The sequence below is a fragment of the Trichechus manatus genome, unplaced genomic scaffold, assembly GCF_000243295.1.
Source record: "Trichechus manatus latirostris isolate Lorelei unplaced genomic scaffold, TriManLat1.0 scaffold00166, whole genome shotgun sequence".
NCBI lineage: Eukaryota > Metazoa > Chordata > Mammalia > Sirenia > Trichechidae > Trichechus > Trichechus manatus.
The window spans coordinates 2,008,332-2,028,118 of record NW_004444102.1 but is presented as its reverse complement, the minus strand read 5'-3'; the positions used below and the strand labels follow the sequence as shown (position 1 = coordinate 2,028,118).

At 39.6% G+C, this 19,787-nt stretch overlaps 1 protein-coding gene and 1 pseudogene across 2 annotated transcripts in view; one reads left to right on the top strand and one right to left on the bottom strand.

Moving 5' to 3' along the window:
* NRG3 (neuregulin 3) overlaps positions 1 to 19,787 on the top strand; it is a 1,408,585-nt gene that overhangs the window by 1,022,448 nt on the left and 366,350 nt on the right. The gene's annotated exons all lie outside the window — the stretch shown is intronic.
* Positions 14,084 to 19,787, bottom strand: part of LOC105756778 (cAMP-regulated phosphoprotein 19 pseudogene) — a 52,460-nt pseudogene continuing 46,756 nt past the window's right edge.

Below are 19,787 nucleotides of genomic sequence, written 5' to 3'. Positions count from 1 at the left end.
GTAAAAAATATGCACTAAAATGTACATCTCAGCATGCTATATAAGACCAAGGAATTAAAATACTATAAAGGAATAATATTTGTAGAATGGTTAAATACAATAAGGTGTAGTACTCAATGTACTATTAAGGAAACTGCATATGTTATTATGAAAAAGAAAAGGTGGCTACAGTATTTGTGTGTGTGTGTGTGTGTGTGTGTGTGAGGTGGCTACAGCATTTGTGTGTGTGTATTCTAATATAATATATTTTTAAAAATCCTGTGACTATACAAAGGGCTAAACGTTTCTGTAAGTTTTAATTAGTAATGATTTCTGGGAAATAGGTGTTTCTGTTTGTTTGTTGTTCTTTTTTTTTCCTATTGTCTTTCATTTTTTCCTTTTTCTTTGGCAAGTTTCCCAAAGTAGATGTTTTCTGGCTGCTGTTTTATTGTATCCAGGAAATGACAACACCACTTATGTCATATTGAAGTGCTGCATATGCAATATTTGGGGGGAAAAAAGAAAAAGGTTCACTTAAAGCCTTTACCTGCAAGCTTCCTCCAGAGCTCTTTTGAGTCAGCACCTCCCTCTGTGGCCCATGAGGAGAAGGTCTGCACTAAATCACCTTGACAGGTGTCTGTTTGCATTACATCATGAGCTCTTGCCTCTTATGCTGACACAATATTCCTCACATCCACTGCTCCCTTCTCCCAAGAGCACACTCTGAGGCCAGACAGAGAATCACTTCTCCTATCTGAGAAAGACACATTTATAGTGAAGATGAGTTTCAGAGCAATATTATTGTTACTGTTTTTAGCAAGTGTAGATCTCCCAAGAAGTAAGACTAGGCAGTTCTGGACTTTGTATAATCTGACTGCTTCACAAAATATTTTCTCCAGAGACCATCACAGTGCCAAAAGCTTCACCATTATGCAGAGGGAAGCCATTGACAAAAAATGTCTAAAAGGAGACTATTTTAGGTGAATCAGGAAATAGGATGAGGGTGGCAATCAAGCTCGAAGGCGTGAACAGAGCAGGGAAAGGTTGTTAGGGAAAAAAAAAGTAACTTCCTCTTTTCCTGCTTCCATATGGCCTAGAGCTAGCCACACTCAGAATAAACCAATATTTCCCCCTCATATTTGATGGACATTTCCTGAGGCTACCCTGAAGTAGCATGATGTAGCATGATGTAGCATGATGTAGGATGCTGGCAACAAGGAGAGGGCCAAACAGGTGCCTGCCTTCCGAGGACTCTCAGTCAAGTGGGAAAAAACAGCCCCAGAAGAAAGCAAAAGGCCAGTCTTCAGAGGAGCATACTGAATGTTGCCTGGGCACGGGAAAGCTTGCCAGCAGATGCCCAGTGTCTCAGTCTCCCAGGGCTGCTGTAACAGAAACACCACAAATGGGTGGCTTTGAAGATCAGAAATGTGTTTCCTCACAGTTCAGGAGGTTAGAAGTATGCATTCAGGGTGTGGCTCTAGGGGGAGGTCCTTCCAACCTATTTCAGCTTCTAGCCACTGCTGGCAGAGTCCCTGGGTGGCACAAACAATTAAGCACTCAGCTACTAACCAAAAGGTTGGTGGGATACATGAGCTTGCCAGGAGTCAGAATGAACCCTATAGCAGCTTTTTTTTTTAAGTTGCTGCCAGCAATCCTTAGTGTTTCTAAGCTAGTAGATGAATCAGTCTCCCTTGTCTGTCTTCCTCTTTCCCTGTGTATCTCTGTGTCTAATCTGTTCTTATGACAACTTAGTCGTGATTGGGTTCAGGATCCACCACGCTTGGTCTGACTTCAGTAACATAACAAAAGAAAACCCCTATTTTCAAACAAGGTATTTACAGGTAGAGGGGTTAGGATATCAACCCATATCTTGGGTGACAAAATTCAATCCATAACACTCATCTGTGTCTTAATAAATTTTACCATTTTCAATGAAAATTGGTAACATATTTTTTTGTCCAGTTTGACTGCTGTCATACTGCAAATTAAATTAGTTACTTAAAGGTCATTATCTGTGATTTAATCTATGAAGAATCCCCCTCTACTGTATCCCTTCTATACCTTCTGCACTTTAGCAAGTGACTTGTTCTGCCTGTTGGGTCTCCTTTTTCTAGACTGAAATGTTCTAATCCCAACCATCAGGTGCTGATACAAAATAAATGCTAAGTAAATGTTGAATCAATGAGAAAACAGAAACTACCCCATATTGCGAGTCACATATAAATCACTCAGTTTTAAGGAACATCCAGTAAACACTACTGTTTATAATAGGCCGCATTTTTTTTCATTGAATTCCACTGGTACATAATGACAGCACTAACATTAAAATTGTTTGATGGTGAGGTAGGAAGATGTGTTAAGGGAGTCCAGAAAATGAATCCAAACCTGTTTAGGAGATGTGGAATGGGAAAGGCTGTCAAACTGAAGAAGGGCCTTATAAAAATTATAGAAGAGTCGTGTCTCCAAGGTGGGTGGCCTGGTTGAATTCAGAAAATTGCAGCGGCTGACCATCCTGTCGTGAGCCCCCAGAAGTTCACTCACTGTGCCTGCTGTCTCCCTCTTCACAGAGGACGGGGTCATGCAGGGTCATTCTCCACTACCAGTGCAAGCAAACATCACACCCAATTTAATGTTAACAGATTGCCCAAAATATTAAAACACTGGATGTCATCTTTCCAACAGACTACAGAATTCACGGGCACTCTAACATCAAGTGGAATGATGTTCTCATCTTCAACATAATTTTAATAGACAGCAATTTTTTTTTAAATTGGTTTAGCACCATAATATGTGGGAAGAAGTAGGGAGCAGAATAAAGGGAACCCTTGGTAGTTGGGGAGGGAGAAGATGGGCCAGGGGCCTTCAGACTTGATTTCAGAAAGTCGTTAGTGAGCCTGAGTTCCAGGGAACCATCGGCATCTGCCTATGTGGATCGGTGTGCAATCCTGTGAGGCTGTGACAGCCCCGCTCTGCGTTTTTCTACTTTTTTATTTTGATTTGTAGGATTGTTAGACTCCTTTGTGGTTACCTTAATATTTACCCCTATTTTTATAAGTTTATACCAGTCTTTTATTACTTTATATCACCTTGACCTCCTCTCCATATGAGAAATCAATGTCTGCATTTTTTAAGTCCCTCTTTTTTGTTTTAATGTCCTTTTTTACATATTGATATCTCTGTTTCCCTATTTTCAGTGTTTTAGCTTTGACGTATTTTTGACTTCCCTATCTGAGTCAATATTTGGTTGCTCTCTCCTGTGTTCTAGTCTTCCGTTGTTATCTGATGTTATTGATTATCTAACCGTAGGACTCCCTTTAGTATTTCTTGTAATTTTGGTTTGGTTTTTGCAAATTCCCTAAACTTCTGTTTATCTTGAAATGCCCTAATTTCGCCATCATATTTGAGAGACAGTTTTGCTGTATATATAATTTTTGGCTGGGAGTTGTTTTCCTTCAAGGCTTTATATATGTCATCCCATTGCCTTCTTGCCTGCATGGTTTCAGCTGAGTAGTCTGAGCTTATTCTAGTTGACTCTCCTTTGTAGATGACTTTTCTTTTATCCTTAGCAGCTCTTAAAATTCTCTCTTTATCTTTGGTTTTGGTAAGTTTGATTATAATATGTCTTGGTGACTTTCTTTTGGGATCTACCTTATGTGGGGTTGGATGAGCATCTTGTATAGATATCTTCTCATCTTTCATGATATCAGGGAAGTTTTCTGTCAATAAATCTTCAACAATTTTCTTTGTATTTTCTGTTAACCCCCCTGTTCTGCTACTCCAGACACTCATAGGTTATTTCTCTTGATACAGTCCCACATGACTCTTAGAGTTTCTTCATTCTTTTTAATTCTTTTATCTGATTTTTCCTCAAATAAGTTGGCTTCAAGTGCTTTATCTTCAATGTCACTAATTCTAACTTCTACTGCCTCAATTCTGCTCCTATGACTTTATATTGAGTTGTCTAGTTCTGAAATTTTATTGTTAATCTTCTGGATTTCTGATTGCTGTCTGTCTATGGATTCTTGCAAACTATTAAATTTGTCATTATGTTCTTGAATAACTTTTTTAAGTTCCGCTACTATTTTGTCTGTATGTTATTTGGCCGCTTCTACATTTTGTCGAATTTCCTTTCTTATTTCTAGAAGAGTTCTGTATATTAATCTTTTGTATTCTGCCTCTGGTAATTCCAAGAAATTCTCTTCTTCCAGAAAATTTATTGATTCTTCATTTTGGGAGCTTGCTGAAGCCATCGTGGTCTGCCTCTTTATGTGATTTGATATTGACCATTGTCTCTGAGCCATCAATAAGTTATCATAATTTTATTTTATATTTGTTTAGTGAATCCTAGCTTTTTGTTTTGATATGCCCCAGTAGGCTGGTCGTGTGTACTAGTTTGATTATTGGCAGTTTTGAAGCTCAAACGTCCTGTCACCAGGTATTTCTGTAACTAAGTATGTGCACACAGGAGTCCGTTACATTTTCCTATATGGGCTCAGCTGAGGTGTCCAGGCAGTCAGTCACCAACTGTGTGGTGCAGGCTCTCACCTGCAGTCTTAGAGAGGCATGGGTGATTGGTGTAGGCACAGGTATCTGGCTGCAGTAGGGGGTCATGTAATGAGCCAGACAGGGGGCTGACAGCTGCCCCTGAGAGTCTGAAAGGAAAGTGTGTCCCTATTCCCTAGGGTGAGTAGGTAGGTGAGTTTTGCAGCCGGACTATGAGCACCCTACTCTGTTGGCTGCAAAGACTCGAGGGCACCACTTATTCTTGGACTCCTGTAACAGGTGACTAGGTGGCGTAGGTGAAGCCGCCAGTCCTCAAGCCCCTGGTGTAGATTGGTAAAGGTGCCTGCTTAAAGGGCAGGGCTATGTCGAGGGTCACAAATCTGCCTCTTCACAGCTGAAACAGTTGAAGTTAGATTTCAGATGTTTACACTGTTGTACTGTAGTAGTGAGGGCTACTGCTGTTGAGATGGGTCCCCACAGGTCTATACAGGGGTGTAAGGTACTCAAAGTCTGCAGATGCCTTATGCCTGTGCCTAGCAAATGAGCTGTGCCGACCCTGAGTTCCTGGCTTAGGGGAGCCAGTAGCTTAGTTGTTCCCTCTCCAAGGCCAGGAGAATGGGTCAGGGTGCCTTTTGGGATCTACTTCCAGCCCAGGGGAGTCAGACTTCAGAAGGCTGGACCGGTGCAGAACAGGGAGGGAGGAGGTAAAAGGGAGAGAGGTTTTTCCCAAATGGGCTTTATTTTTTTTTTTTTTTAAATCCCCGCAAAAGGCCGCATGCATGTACTTATCTTTAGCCACCTGGGAGCTGCTTTTCACTGGTTCGGAGTGTCCAAGCAGAATCTCTGCTGCCGAATCTCTCTCAGTGTGGAAACTGCCTCCAGAGCACGCGCACGCAGCTGTTTGCGTGCTTCACTGCATACCCTGGAGCCAGTCGGGGCTGAAGTGCTGAAGCCGAGTCAGTTCTGGCACTTTCCGCTTCTTCAGAACAGTCTCCCTCTCCCCCCGCCACTCAGTCTGATTCCTCAACTTTGCCTTGTTCAGGGCTCCTAGATATTCATATACAATCTAATCATTTGTTTTTCCAGGTGTTTGTTGTAAGAGGGATATAGGAAGCCGTCTGACTACACCACCATCTTGGCCCTGCCTCCCTAAACAACCCTTAAGTATAAAAGAAATAATGGTTGTTAATGTTGGATAGATTTTAATCATCACAGGAAACAATTATGATGGCGCAGTGGTTAAGAGCTTGACTGTAAACCAAAAGTTCAGCAGTTTGAATCCACCAGCCTCTCCTTAGAAGCCCTATGGGGCAGTTCTACTCTGTCTTATAGGGTAGCTATGAGTTGGAATTGACTCAATGGCAACAGGTTTGATTTTTTTTTTAATACTAAATGTGGAACTTGATTATACCTTTTATTAGGTACTGTTCTAACCTAATAAACTCTTACGTACAAAAGAAATAATAGAGGTGTTATTGTTCTCATTTGTAATTGAGTAAAGTGATGCTCAGAAACGTGAACAAAGTCTCTCAACTAGATTAGTGGTAGAGCTAGAATTTGAACCTGTGTCTTCGGACCTTTGGCCCAGCACTCTTGCAGTCCATGCTCACGTTGTGGTCACTCTGTGAGGATGATCCTGGGTATGTGTAGGGGGGATGGAGGTGGGGAACAAGCTGTAGGACAGAAAGCAGAGCCGTATGGAAGAGACGGTCACGTCACAACTGCCAGGATGTGCAGTAGTTCATCATGGAGAAGGTAATTAACACTGAAGGGATTGCTTTGTGCATTCCCCTCCTCCATGTTGACTCTAACAGCTGTGGTCACTTCATCAAAATCAATGGAAAAGAGCATTAGAAAGTCCCTGGAAACAAATTATTTTTAAATTTTGCCTCTACAGTTTCAAAGTCCAGAGCAACTAATTTTGGAATTTGAGAGCCAGAACAATATCCAAGGAATTTTCCACAACCTCAGAATAGTACTTTTCACCAAACCAGTGATACCTAATGCATGTGAAATGATGTATTTCAGGACTACTGCTCCCCTCTCCTACCCCTCAGTGACTGTAAAAGAAGAACTTGATACGGTAGTGAGTCATGATGGAGAGGATTGGAAAGGAGCTGAGCCCAGAAGCAGGTGACCCGAGGGTTTCAGCAGAGAATGAAGTGCTAGAGGTTTCTGAAGCTGGGCCTTCCATTGGCAAAGACATTGAGCTTTCTGATCTCTGACTTGAAAACTGATATAATGCATGAATCTCCTCATGATCCTTTAACCATCAAGGCACACTGAGCTGGGGTGTTGGCAAGTCCTGCTTGTGTTGTCAGGATCTCTCAGCAGTAATTAAGAAATTATCATGTTGCAGGCATCTTGTCATCTGCCAGATTCGACTCCGTTAATGGGCACATTTAGAGGATTCTATTTTTCACTTCCTATCAAGAAAATTGCTACAATATATTGCTTAAGAAATTCATAAGTTCCAAGTCTAAGGCAATTGGCCCATCTACCTAGGCTGGGATGGTCTCTGAACAAAGCATAATTGTCCTGGTGAAAAATGCGTATTTATCATGCTGGGTCATCATAAGAGAATTAGGACCACTGGACACCTTAGTTTTGCTCTGGTTGGGTGTCTGAATATCATAGATCTGTTCTGGCCTTCAACAGCTTGTTAATCAACCCATGGTGGCCTTACTCATATCACCATTATTAATTAGAGAACCATATTTATCTTAATATCAACGAAATAGTCTTTTAAATTGTTTTCACTAACTTCTAATATTTATATGCTATGTGCCAAATTTAAATGAACTCAAGCCTTTGATCATACAAACTTTTACTAAAAAAAAAATCCTCTATCCTACCTTGCATAATTGAATTTTCCTAATTTAATGTGATTTTGAAAAAAGGGTCCAGTCCAGGTCTTTACCCCGATACTGATATACATGTTGGGAAGGACAGCGCAAGGGCAAACCTACCACACACTCTGCTCGAGGCTTCTGTCCAACCCGATATTCGTCAGCACTTCTGAGGAACAGTGGATAGTTGGACTGACATAAATCCATTAGACTATACCATATTCCTTTATCTTGCCCACAAGGACATCAGCTGCTTAGCTAAGGATCAAGAAACAGTATATCTATGTCATTCTTCTAGTTTGCTATCTAATAATGCTACCACAGAAGAAACTTGTATTAATTTGACTTGTCTTGCTACTCCAATTCATGAAGGAACTTTGTATTAAATCGTCTTAGTTTTATAATATAATAATTCTTATTTTATTTATACAAGCCTGGTTTCATATTTCTGAAATAAGAAGAATTGACCACCTCCAGTATATTGTTGGGGCCCTGGTGGCACAATGGTTAAGAGCTACAGCTGTTAACCAAAAGGCTGGCAATTTGAATCCACCAGCCAATCCTTGGAATGGGGCAATTCTACTTTGTCCTTTCAAGTGACTCTGAGTCAGAAAAGACAGCAACAGGTTTTGTTTTTAGTATATTGTCAGCTATCTCATTTTCCAGGAGTTCGCAAACGTTACTTCATAATTATTCTCAATGGTTTTTTCAACTTAACTTGCTTATTCATAAAGAATCACTCACCAACATATTTTTAAATATTTGTATTTAAGACATGAATCAATTTATAATTCAACTATTCAATTGAATTCAACTATACATAATTGAATCATACAGTTGTTTGAAATACTCAGAATATTACATCGAGAAGGCAAATTGAAAACGTTTCTATCCTGCCGCCATTCCATCCAAATCACTGAATGATAGAAATAATACAAAAATAAGAATAAATTGATAATTAAAAAAACCTGTTGCTGTCGAGTTGATTCTGACTCATAACAACCCTATAAGACAGAGTAGAACTACCTCATAGGGTTTCCAAGGAGCAGCTGGTGGATTCAAACTGCTGACCTTTTTTGGTTAGCAGCCAAATGCTTAACCATTGCTTCAGCAGGACTCCAAAAAGAGAAGCCCTAGTGGCGTAGTTGGTTAAGAGCTTGGTTGCTAACCAGAAAGGTCAGCAGTTTAAATCCCCCAGCTGCTCCTTGGAAACCCTATCTAGGAGGTAATTCTTTTCTGCATAATATAATATTGTTATGAGTTGGAATCAACTTGACAGCAACTCCTTTTTTTTTGTTTTTGTTTTAAATAAGCAAGGGTGTCAGTTATTGGACAGAAAATCCTGAACTTACAATGCATATGGAATTGGTTTCTTGGAGAAATGAGTGGTAAAAACTATAATTTGCATTTAGGAGAAAACTGCAAGGCAGGTTCTGTAGTATTTAATTTCAAGATCGACGAATGCATATCACAAGAGAAGGCTCTCTGGGCTCGTGTGTTTCAAACTTTAATGTGTGAACGAATCACCTGGGGAACTTGTTAAAGTAGTCTGGTTAAAAGGTCTGGGGCAGGGGCCAAGAATCTACATTTCTTGCCAGGCGCCACTGCTGCTGGTCCTTGAACCTTTCTTTGAATAGCAAAGTTCTTGATCAGAAGCTCTCTGGGTGTGGGATCCTGCAATATGTGTTTTTACAAGCCCTCCAGAGAATTCTAACCTAGGAGATCCATCTTTCAGCACTATATTGGGCAATATTCTGTTGCAATCCACAGGGTTTTCATTGGCTAATTTCTGGTCTGTCTTAGTCTGGAAGCTTTGCTGTAACCTGTCCACCATGGATGGCCTTGCTGGTATTTGACTCAAGCATACCAACGAAGATCAGTCAGGGCAAGGCAGTTTTTCATTCTATTGTACACTATAGACCAGAGCTGACTCGAGGGCAACTAACAACCACCACCACAACCAGGGGATTTTGATGCAAGCTAAAGACCTACTGGTGATTAGGTGAAGAAGTATGTTAAGTTCAGCTGGTCTATTACTCTTCATTAACTATCACATTCATTCCCTTCTCTGTTCCAGCTACAAGACCCACCATTGTTGCCTCCCAAACTTAACACCCTCCGAACTCTGCTCTCCAAAGGAATTAATGCTCCTGAGGAGGGCTTCTAATGTTGATTTGTTATCTGAGGTAGAACAAAGCAAACTTGGAGGTAACCTTTATCCCTAACATCTATATGAAAGGCAGACAAAAGAAAAGGCAGCTCTACCCAGGGAGAAAATCTGTTCAAATGACCACCTCAGGTTGATGCATTTCTTAGTTTGGCATTTTCATGATGTGTCCCAATCTTACTTGTCAATTTCACACTCACTTTCCTAGAGATAGACATCCAGCAGATACCATCTACACTACTTATTTGAAGGCTGTGTCCAACTTTGCTCCTAATATTTTTTAGGGACCAGCCTAGGGCAACCATAGAGGCCCATCACCCACCATATATTGAAATACCAAAATATGATTAATCAAGGTAAAAACTATTAAATGAAACATTCTTTTCTCCTACTTTGATAAATGATGTGGAAGACCAGGTTCATATGTAGAATTTTGGACTCCCTGGAGGTGAACCTCTGAACAAGTAGCCACAGGGACAGCTGGAACCCGGCTCTCATGCCCTCAAACCCACACCCTGGGCAACAGCTGACTCCGTTTATATCCCTTTTTCTTAATCTACAACAGATGATCTCAACTCTTTGCATGGAGGCACATTTCAGGGATTTGTGACAATCTATTCAGCACGAGTAAGCCAGTACAGTTGCCATCCAGTAGACTCCGACTTATGGTGACCTCATATGTGTCAGAGTAGAATTGTATTCCACAGGGTTTTCAATGACTATTTTTTTGGAAGTAGATTGCCAGGGCTTTCTTCTGAGGTATCTCTGGGTAGACTTGAATCTCCAATCTTTGAGTGAACAGATCAGTGTGTTAGCCATTTGTACCACCCAGGTTCATTTAAGTAGCAATGTTAAATGCTGCCCCTGGGGGTGCCACCTGGAAGCTGGGAGAAGAGGAGTTGAGCTTCCTTGAACTGGTGTACTAAAATCTCCAGGGGGATATATAAAATTTGAAAAAAACCTCTAAGATGATTGCCTAGTTATCATTCTGGGATACAAAGTTATTGTATACATTATTTCCATGCCCTTCTTGATTGTGTCTCCTGAATGGAGCAAATTTTTTTTACAAATAATATTTTCTTCATATTTTATTATTTTTTAAGAAATAAAACAGGCAAAGCTAAAGCCCCTTATACATTACATTTGCTTCCTTCAGTGTCTAGACTGCTATACTACCTTGTGAGTATCCTTCCTGGGCAAATATTTATATTTTTTCCCATAGGCAGGGCTGATGCTCAACTGACATGTGTGACAAAAACTTAATTTTTAATTTTTTTTTTTCACGGAGCATCATGCTTTCTAGATCTAACCATGTAGATATGATATATGCTTATCTGGTTCATTTATTTCTGAAAATATTTCAAACATCCAACCAAAAAAATAAGTTCTAAATATTTTTAAAATATAAACTACATATAAAATCATAAAGAACCCATCACTTGATTTCATCATATAATTATCTGCATATAACTTTTGATCAATTTTATGAAACAGAACAATACAAATAGTAGAGAAATTTGGGAAAACTTTTCTTTCACTTTTTTCCCTTCTCAAAGTAATCATCATGATATTCAGGATTTCACAATCCATGAATTTTTTCTTAGCCCCATCTCTGGTTGATTTTTAGATTTTTCTCCTTATCATGGATATACTTTTTAATTCTACTATAATGTATCTAGCTGTGGATTTATTTATTTTATTTAAAAATTTATCTTTTTTTTTTTTTTTGTATTTTAGTGTGCTTTTTTTAATTGTACTTTAGATGAAGGTTTATAGAACAAACTAGGTTCTCATTAAACAGTACATATACTGTTTTATGACATTAGCTAACAACCCCACGACATGTCAACACTCTCCCTTCTCGACCTTGGGTTCCCTACTACCAGCTTTCCTGTCCTTTCCTGCGTTCTAGTCCTTGCCCCTAGGCTGGTGTGCCCCTTTAGTCTCGTTTTGTTTTACCACTTATCTATTGTCTATTTAGTGTTTTTCCATCCCCAACCCTCCCCTCCTTCATAACCATCAAAGATTGGTTCTTTTTGTGTGCAAACCTTTTCATGAGTTTTTATAATAATGGTCTCATACAATCTTTGTCCTTTTGTGATTGACTTATTTCACTCAGCATAATGCCCTCAAGATTCATCCATGTTGTGAGACGCTTCGCAGATTCAACATTGTTCTTTATCGTTGCATGTACACCGTTGTGTGTATGTACCATAGGTTGTTTATCCATTCATCTGTTGATGGGCATCTAGGTTGTTTCCATCTTTTTGCTATTGTGAACAACGCTGCCATGAACATGGGTGTGTGTATGTCTATTCGTTTGATGACTCTTATTTCTCTAGGATATATTCCTAGGAGTGGGATTGCTGGTTAATACGGTATTTCTATTTCTAGCTTTCTAAGGAAGTGCCATATCATTTTCCAAAATGGTTGTATCATTTTGCATTCCCACCAGCAGTGCATAAGAGTCCCAGTCTCCTCACAGCCTCTACAACATTTGTTATTTCCTGTTTTTCTGATTCATGCCAGTAATGCTGGCATGAGATGATAGCTCATTGTGGTTTTGATTTGCATTTCTCTAATGGTTAGTGATCGTGAGCATTTCCTCATGTGTCTGTTAGCCGCTTGAATGTCTTCTTTGGTGAAGTGTCTGTTCATTTCCTTTGCCCATTTTTTAATTGCATTGTCTTTTTGTTGTAGAGGTGTTGGATTTTCTTGTAGATTTTAGAGATTAGACCGTTGTCTGATTTGTAATAGCCAAAATTTTTTTCCTAGTCTGCAGGTTCTCTTTTTACTCTCTTGATGAAGTCTTTTGATGAGCATAAGTTTTAAATTTTTAGAAGATCCCAGTTATCTAGTTTATCTTCTGGAGTTTGTGTGTTGTTGGTTATGGTTTGTATCCTGTTAATGCCATGTATTAGGGCTTCTAGCATTGATTAGTGTGCATTTTTTTTATTGGAGAAGTCATATATTTCATTACAGTTAACTGTTAGCCACGAATCAGAATTGAATCACTGGCAACTAACAATGAACAACTTTTTCAAAAATTGCCTTTATGTTATTCCTTCTATTCTGTTTGTCTGGAATTATTTTCAACTCTATGTTGGAGCATATCCATCTATCCTATATGCTTTTTAATACTCTTTTATATGACTTTTCCCTTTGTCTCTCTGGGTTTCATTCTGGGTGAATTTCCCAGGTCTATCTTTAAATTTATTAATCTGTTCTTTAATTGTGTCTTATCAAGAGTTTATCTCATCTCTTGTACTTTTTTCTTTCTGTGATTATTATTTTTTATTCCCATGAGTTTAATTTCTTATTTTTATGAGACAAGAGTTTAATTGTTGACTGCTTTTATCTTATGTATTTCTTAATTTATATTAATCCTTATCTCATTGAGTATTTTAAGCATATTTTAAAACATTTGTCAGATGATTCCATAAAGTTAATTTTATCTGGAGTGAATTTTATTGTCTGTCTTTTGTAGATTAAATATCTTCATGAGTTTTTGAATTTTGGAGTCTAGTCTCATTTTGGTGGGAGATTGTTTTGTTTGTTTCCTCCTCTCCCTCTCCCTGCCTACTTTCTTGATGTCCATCTTTCTGTATTACAATTGATAATTGACTCCAGGCCCTCTAAGCAAGCAGTTCAGAACTGGAGATTATAATGTGCTGATATCTGGGGTAGGACACTCTGTCTCAGAACCAGCACGGGTCCCCAGTCAGTGGAGGAGGCTGTCCGTTTCCTCCCTTAACCCTAGACTTGTAAGTTGTTTAGAGTCGTGTTGTCCAATCAGGTCACCATTACACACTTGTGGCTTTTTAAATTTAACTTAAAACTCATTGCTGTCCAGTTGATTCCAACTCATAGCAACCATATAGGACAGAGTAGAACTGACCCATAGGGTTTCAAGGCTGCAGTCTTCACGGGAGCAGACTGCCACATCTTTCCCCAAGGAGGGTGGGTTCAACCTGCTGACCTTCCGGTTAGCAGCCGAACACTTAACCACTGTGCCATCAGGGCTTCTTTAAATTTAACTTACTATCAATTAAATAAAAGTAACAATGCAGTTTCTTAGTCACACTAGCCAAGTGTGGCTAATGGCTACTCTAATGGACAGCCCTTTTCCATCCTTGCAGAACACTCTGTTGGATAGCTCTGCTCTAAAGTTATAAGTGCAGTCTTTCCCCACCTCCCTCCATCCGTTTTTAAGCTTCTTTTCACAGGAGATGTGGCAAGGGTTGGGGGCAGCTGGGAGGGCCGCATACTGGCCCTGACTGCAAGGGAGGCTGACTCTCCCTTTATTCCACAGGGATCCCTTTTTGTCCTCTTTTCTCCTGAAGGAGCTGAAGTCCAAGTGCCAATGCCTGCCTCCAGATCCAGAGCCTGTCAAGTCTGTGTTTCACAACCACTCACTGTTTGAGGTTCCTGTTCCAGTTCTGGTCTTCAGGGTTGTGTACCTTGTATTTCAGTTCAGCCATTTCCTTTAGATTTCTGTTTTTTTATTTTAACCATCATAACTGATTATTTGGAGCAGAGTGATTTCTGCATGAATTAGGAGATTCATGCAGTTCAGCCCTTTTAATCAGCCAGCCAGCTTTGTAGCAACAAGGGCTGGTTTCTGCTGAGGAAGGACCTGTGGAGAGGGGATGTGGTCACCAGTGACTGTCTTATCCGGGGCTGCAGTAGGAAGTTGCTTGTTCTTCATTTTGGCTTTAGCCATGGTGTGATCCCCAGAATCAAAATATTTTTGCCCTTTCTGAGATCGTTTCCTTAAGAAATCTGAACCTCCAGGCTTTTGTCCCAGATGAGAATATCTTGCTTTTAATTTTACTTCTTCAGCTTTCTCTGGACTTGTACTTTATCTTCTGTTTTCTTCTGCCCCTCTACAGAGGCCACCTCCGGGATTTCTGCAGACACAGTGTTCCCCTTAACTCCACTTCTCTGGCTCTGCCTGTTGCTCTAATTATTAAAGAGCATCTTTCCTTTTTTTTTTTGTTTCATTTTTGTTTTTTGCTTCCCCCCGATCCCGGGAAGGTGGGAAGCCATTTGGATATTTTCCTTTGTGATTTGCCTTCTAATATCCTTTGTTTATTTTTCTGCTTCTTTTATTTCTCATGATTTTTAGAAGTTACTTACATATTCATAAGTTAGTCTTTTTGATTATATTGTTTGTAATAATCTTCCTACCTTCTTTTTAAACCTTATTTTGATGACTTATTTGCTAATTGAAATGTTTGTGGTTCTAACCATCCAATGGCACAATGAACGAAACAACTAGTGATCTCCTTCCAGAAAGATGCTGACCAAGAAACCCCTATAGAGCTCAGTTTTACCCCATAACACATGGGTTCTCTGTGAGTCAGAATTGACTCAACTGCAATGATGTGTTTCTGTTGTTGTTTTTACATTGTATGGGAGTTTTTGTTTCATTTTTTAATTATTTTGTTGTTGTTGGGAATACACTCAACAAAACATACACGAATTCAAAAGTTTCTACGTGTACCATTTAGTGATGTTGATCACATTCTTCAAGTTGTGCAACTATTCTCACCCTCGTTTTCTGAGTTGTTCCTCCTCCACTAACATAAATTCATTGGCCCCTAAGGTTCCTATCTAATCTTTCCAGTTGCTATTGTCAATTTGATCCCATATGGATAGTTCTTAAGAGCATAATCCTCAAGGCAGACATTTTTTGCTGGTTTAAGCTAAACTATTGTTTGGTTTTTAGAAGACTTCAGGGGATATTTTTGGTTTAAAGTTTAAAAATTATTTCAGGGCAATAGTTTCAGGGGTTCACCCAAACTTCATGGCTCCAGGAAGTCTGGAGTCTGTGGGAATTTGAAATTCTGTTCTGCATTTTCCCTTTTTTGATCAGGATTCTTCTATAGAATCTTTGATCAAAATGTTCAGTAATGTCTGCAATGATAAAGAACAACTATGAAGCTGTGAAACATCTTATAACATGGAGGAAGCTGGAGGTCATTATGCTGAGCGAATTTAGTCAGTCACAGAAGAACAAGTATTATATAAGACCACTATTATAAGAACTCAGGAAAAGATTTAAACACAGAAGACAACATTCTTTGATGGTTACGAGGATGAGAAGGGAAGGGGAGGATTATTTACTAACTAGATAGTAGATAAGAATCATCTTAGGTGAAGGGAAGGACAGCACGCACTACAGGGGAATTCAGCACAACTGAACTAAACCAAAGCTAAGAAGTTTCCTGAATACAATCAAACACTTTGAGGGACAGAGTAGCAGGGGTAGGGATCTGGAGACCATACTTTTAGGACACATCTAGGTCCATTGGCATGACAAAGCTTATTAAGAAAATGTTCTGCATCCTACATGGTGAGTGGTGTCTGGGGTCTTAAAAGCTTGCAAGTGGCCATCTAAGATGCGTCAATTGATCCCAACCACCTGGAGTAGAGGAGAATGAAGAACACCAAAGACACAAGGAAAGTATTAGCCCAAGAGACAGAAAGGGCCACATAAACCAGAGGCTTCATCAGCCTGAGACCAGAAGAACTAGATGGTGCCTGGCTACCACCAATGATGGTCCTGACAGGGAACACAACAGAGAGTCCCGGCTGGAGCAGGAGAAAGGTGGAGTGGAGAACTCAAATTCTAGTAAAAAGACCAGACTTAATGGTCTGACTGAGACTGGAGGTACCCTGAAAAGCATGGCCCCTGGATTCTCCATCAACCAAGAACTAAAACAATTTCCGAGGCCAACCCTTCAGACAGGGATTGGACTGGACTGTGGGACATATAGTGATACTCGTGAGGAGTGTGCCTGTCAGCTCAAGTAGATACAAGAGACTAAACGGGCAGCTTCTGTTGGGAGGTGAGATGGGAAGGCAGAGAGGGTTAGGAGCTGGTTGAATGGACATGGGGAATCAGGGGTGGAAAGGAGGAGTGTGCTGTCACAGTATGGGGAGAGCAATTAGGGTCACATAACAATGTGTGTATAAATTTTTGTATGGGAAAAAATAAAAAAAAAAAGGTTCAGTGATGGTAACTAGGCATCATCTAGTTCCTCTGGTATCATGACAAAGGAGGCAATTGTTCATGAAGGCAATTAGCTACACATTTCACGTGCTCCTCTTATTTCTGACTCTCCTTCTTCTTCTATTGTTTCAGATGAATAGAAACCAATTGCTGTGCCTTAGATAGCCACTTGCAGGCACTACAAAACTAATTAGGAGGTAAAACAGGAGCACTAAACATGTTATTAGGCCAACTAACTGAGATGTCCCATGAAACCATGACTCTAAACCTCCAAACCAAGAAACCAAATCCCATGAGGTATTTGTTGTAGGTAAGTAGCCTCAGCAGCTACTCTTTTTTTTTTTTTTTTTTTTTTTTTGGTCACTGTTGTAAATATATCTACTACACAACTTTTGCCAATTCAACTTTTTACAGGTTTACAATTTACTGACAGCAGTTACAATAATCAGTTTTATAATATTACCCTTAATCAACGCGCTTTTTCTATCACCATTAATCCCCCGTTCTACCTCCTTCCTACGCCTGGTAACCAATAATAAACTTTGTTCTCTATACATTTGCCTTTTCTTGTATTTTTATGTAAGTGATGTAATGCAATATTTGTCCTCTTCTGATAGACTTATTTCACTCAGCATAATGTCTTTAAGCTCCATCCATATTGTAGCATGAATCAAGACTTCATTTCTCCTATTGGCTGAGTAATGTTCCACTGTATGTATGTACTACATTTTGTTTATTTATTCATCTGTTGATGGGCATTTAGGTTGTTTTCACATTTTGGCCATTGTGAATACGCTGCAATGAACACTGGCATACAAGTGTCTGTCTGAGTCTCTGCTTTCAAGTCTTTTGGGCATACACCTAGGAGTGGAATTCTTGGGTCTTATGGTAGTTCTATTTTTAGTTTTTTGAGGAGCTGCCACACTGTTTTCCACAATGACCATAGCATTTTGCCTTCCCACCAGCAATGGGTAAGGGTTACAATTACCCCACATTCTCACCAACATTTGTTATTTTCTGATTTTTTTATCTCAGCCGTCCTTCTGGAAGTAAAATAGTATCTCATCGTGGTTTTGAGTTGCATCTCTCTGATGTCTAATGATGATGGGCATTTTTTCATGTGTTTGCTGGGAATTTGAATGTCCTATTGGTGAAACATCTGTTCAAATCCTTTGCCTATTTTATGGTTAGTTTGTCTCTTTGTTGTTGTTGAAGTTTTACAAATATTTTAGTTATAAGATTCTTGTTGGATATATGATTTCCAAAGATATTCTATAAGTCAGTACCTTGTCTTTTCACATTTTTTTGTAAAGTCTTTTTTTTTTTAATTTTTTTTTTATTGTACCTTAGGTGAAGGTTTACAGAACAAATAGTTTCTCATTAAACAGTCAGTGCACATACTATTTTATGACATTGGTTAACAACCCCACAACAGGTCAACACTCTCCCTTCTTGAACTTGGAGGACCTGTTTTTTTATTTCGGTGAAAATATACGTAGCCAAAGATACACCATTTCAGAAGTTTCTACATGTACCATTCAGTGAGATCAATTACATTCTTCCAGTTGTGCTGCTATTCTCACTATCCTTTTCCAAATTATTTCATCACCATTATCTTCAACTCATTGTCCTCTAGGCTTCCCGTCAAACCTTTGAGTTGCTGTTGTCAATTTGGTCTCACATAGATAATTCTTTTTTTTGTTGTTGTTGTACCTTAGATGAAGGTTTACAGAACAAATAATTTCTCATTAAACAGTTAGTACACATATTGCCTTATGACAATGGTTAACAACTCCACGACATGTCAACATCGTCCCTTCTCAACCTTGGGTTCTCTATCACCAGCTTTCTCATCCCCTTCTGCCTTCTAGTCCTTGTTCCTGGACTGCTGTGCCTCATTAGTCCCGTTTTGTTTTATGGGGCCGATCCCCAGTTGAACGGTGAACCTCGGGAGGGACTTCACCTCTAAGCTGAAAGGGTGTCCGGGGGCCATACTCTCAGGGTTACTCCAGTCTGTCAGTCCAGTAAATCTAGTTTATTTTTGTGAGTTAGAATTTTGTTCCACATCCTTCTCCAGCTCTGTCCAGGACTCTCTGTTGTGATCCCGGTCAGAGCAGTCAGTGGTGGTAGTCAGGCACCATCTAGCTGTACTAGACTCAGTCCAGTAGAGGCCATGGTAGCTGTGGTCCATTAGTCCTTTGGATAATCTTTTCCTTGTATCTTGTTCTCTTCATTCTCCCTTGCTTCAGAAGGGGTGAGACCAGCGGAGTATCTTAGATGGCTGCTCACAGGCTTTTAAGACACCAGAAGCTACTCACCAGGGTAAAATGTAGAACATTGTCTTTATAAACTGTGTTATGCCAATTGAGCTAGATGTTCCCTGAGACCATGGTTCCCACAGTCCAGCAATATAGTCCCTCAGGGAGTTTGGATGTGTCTATGGAGTTTTCATGACCTTTCCTTGTACAAGTAGTGCTGGCTTTCCCAGTATTGTGTACTGTCTTAACATTCACCAAAGTTACCACTTATCTATTGTCTGTTTAATTTGCCCCCCCACCCCTCTCATCCCTTGTAACCAACAAAGATTGGTTCTTTTTGTGTGCAAACTTTACATGAGTTTTTACAGTAGAGGTCTCATACAATATTTGTCCTTTTGTGATTGGCTTATCTCACTCAGCATAAGGTCCTCCAGTTTCATCCATGTTATAAGATGCTTCACAGATTCATCCTTGTTCTTTATCATTGCATAATACTCCATTGTGTGTATGTACCATAGTTTGTATATCCAGTCCTCTGTTGATGGGCATCTAGGTTGTTTCCATCTTTTTGCTATTGTGAACAGTGCTGCAATGAATATAGGTGTGCATATGTCTATTCGTGTGACAGCTCTTATTTCTCTAGGATATATTCCTAGGAGTGGGATTGCTGGATTGTATGGTATTTCTATTTCTAGAAAGAAATAGCTTTCTAAGGAAGAGCCATATCATTTTCCAAAATGGTGGTATCATTTTGCATTCCCACCAGCAGTGCATAAGAATTCTGTTCTCCCCACAGCCTCTCCAACATTTGTTATTTCCAGTGTTTTTGATTCGTGCCAGTAATGCTGGTGTGAGATGGTATCTCGTTGTTTTAATTTGCATTTCTCTAATGGCTAGTGATCGAAAGCATTTCCTCATGTGTCTGTTGGCTACTTGAATGTCTTCTTTGGTGAAGTGTCTGTTCATTTCCTTTGCCCATTTTTTAATAGGATTATTTGTCTTTTTGTTGTAGA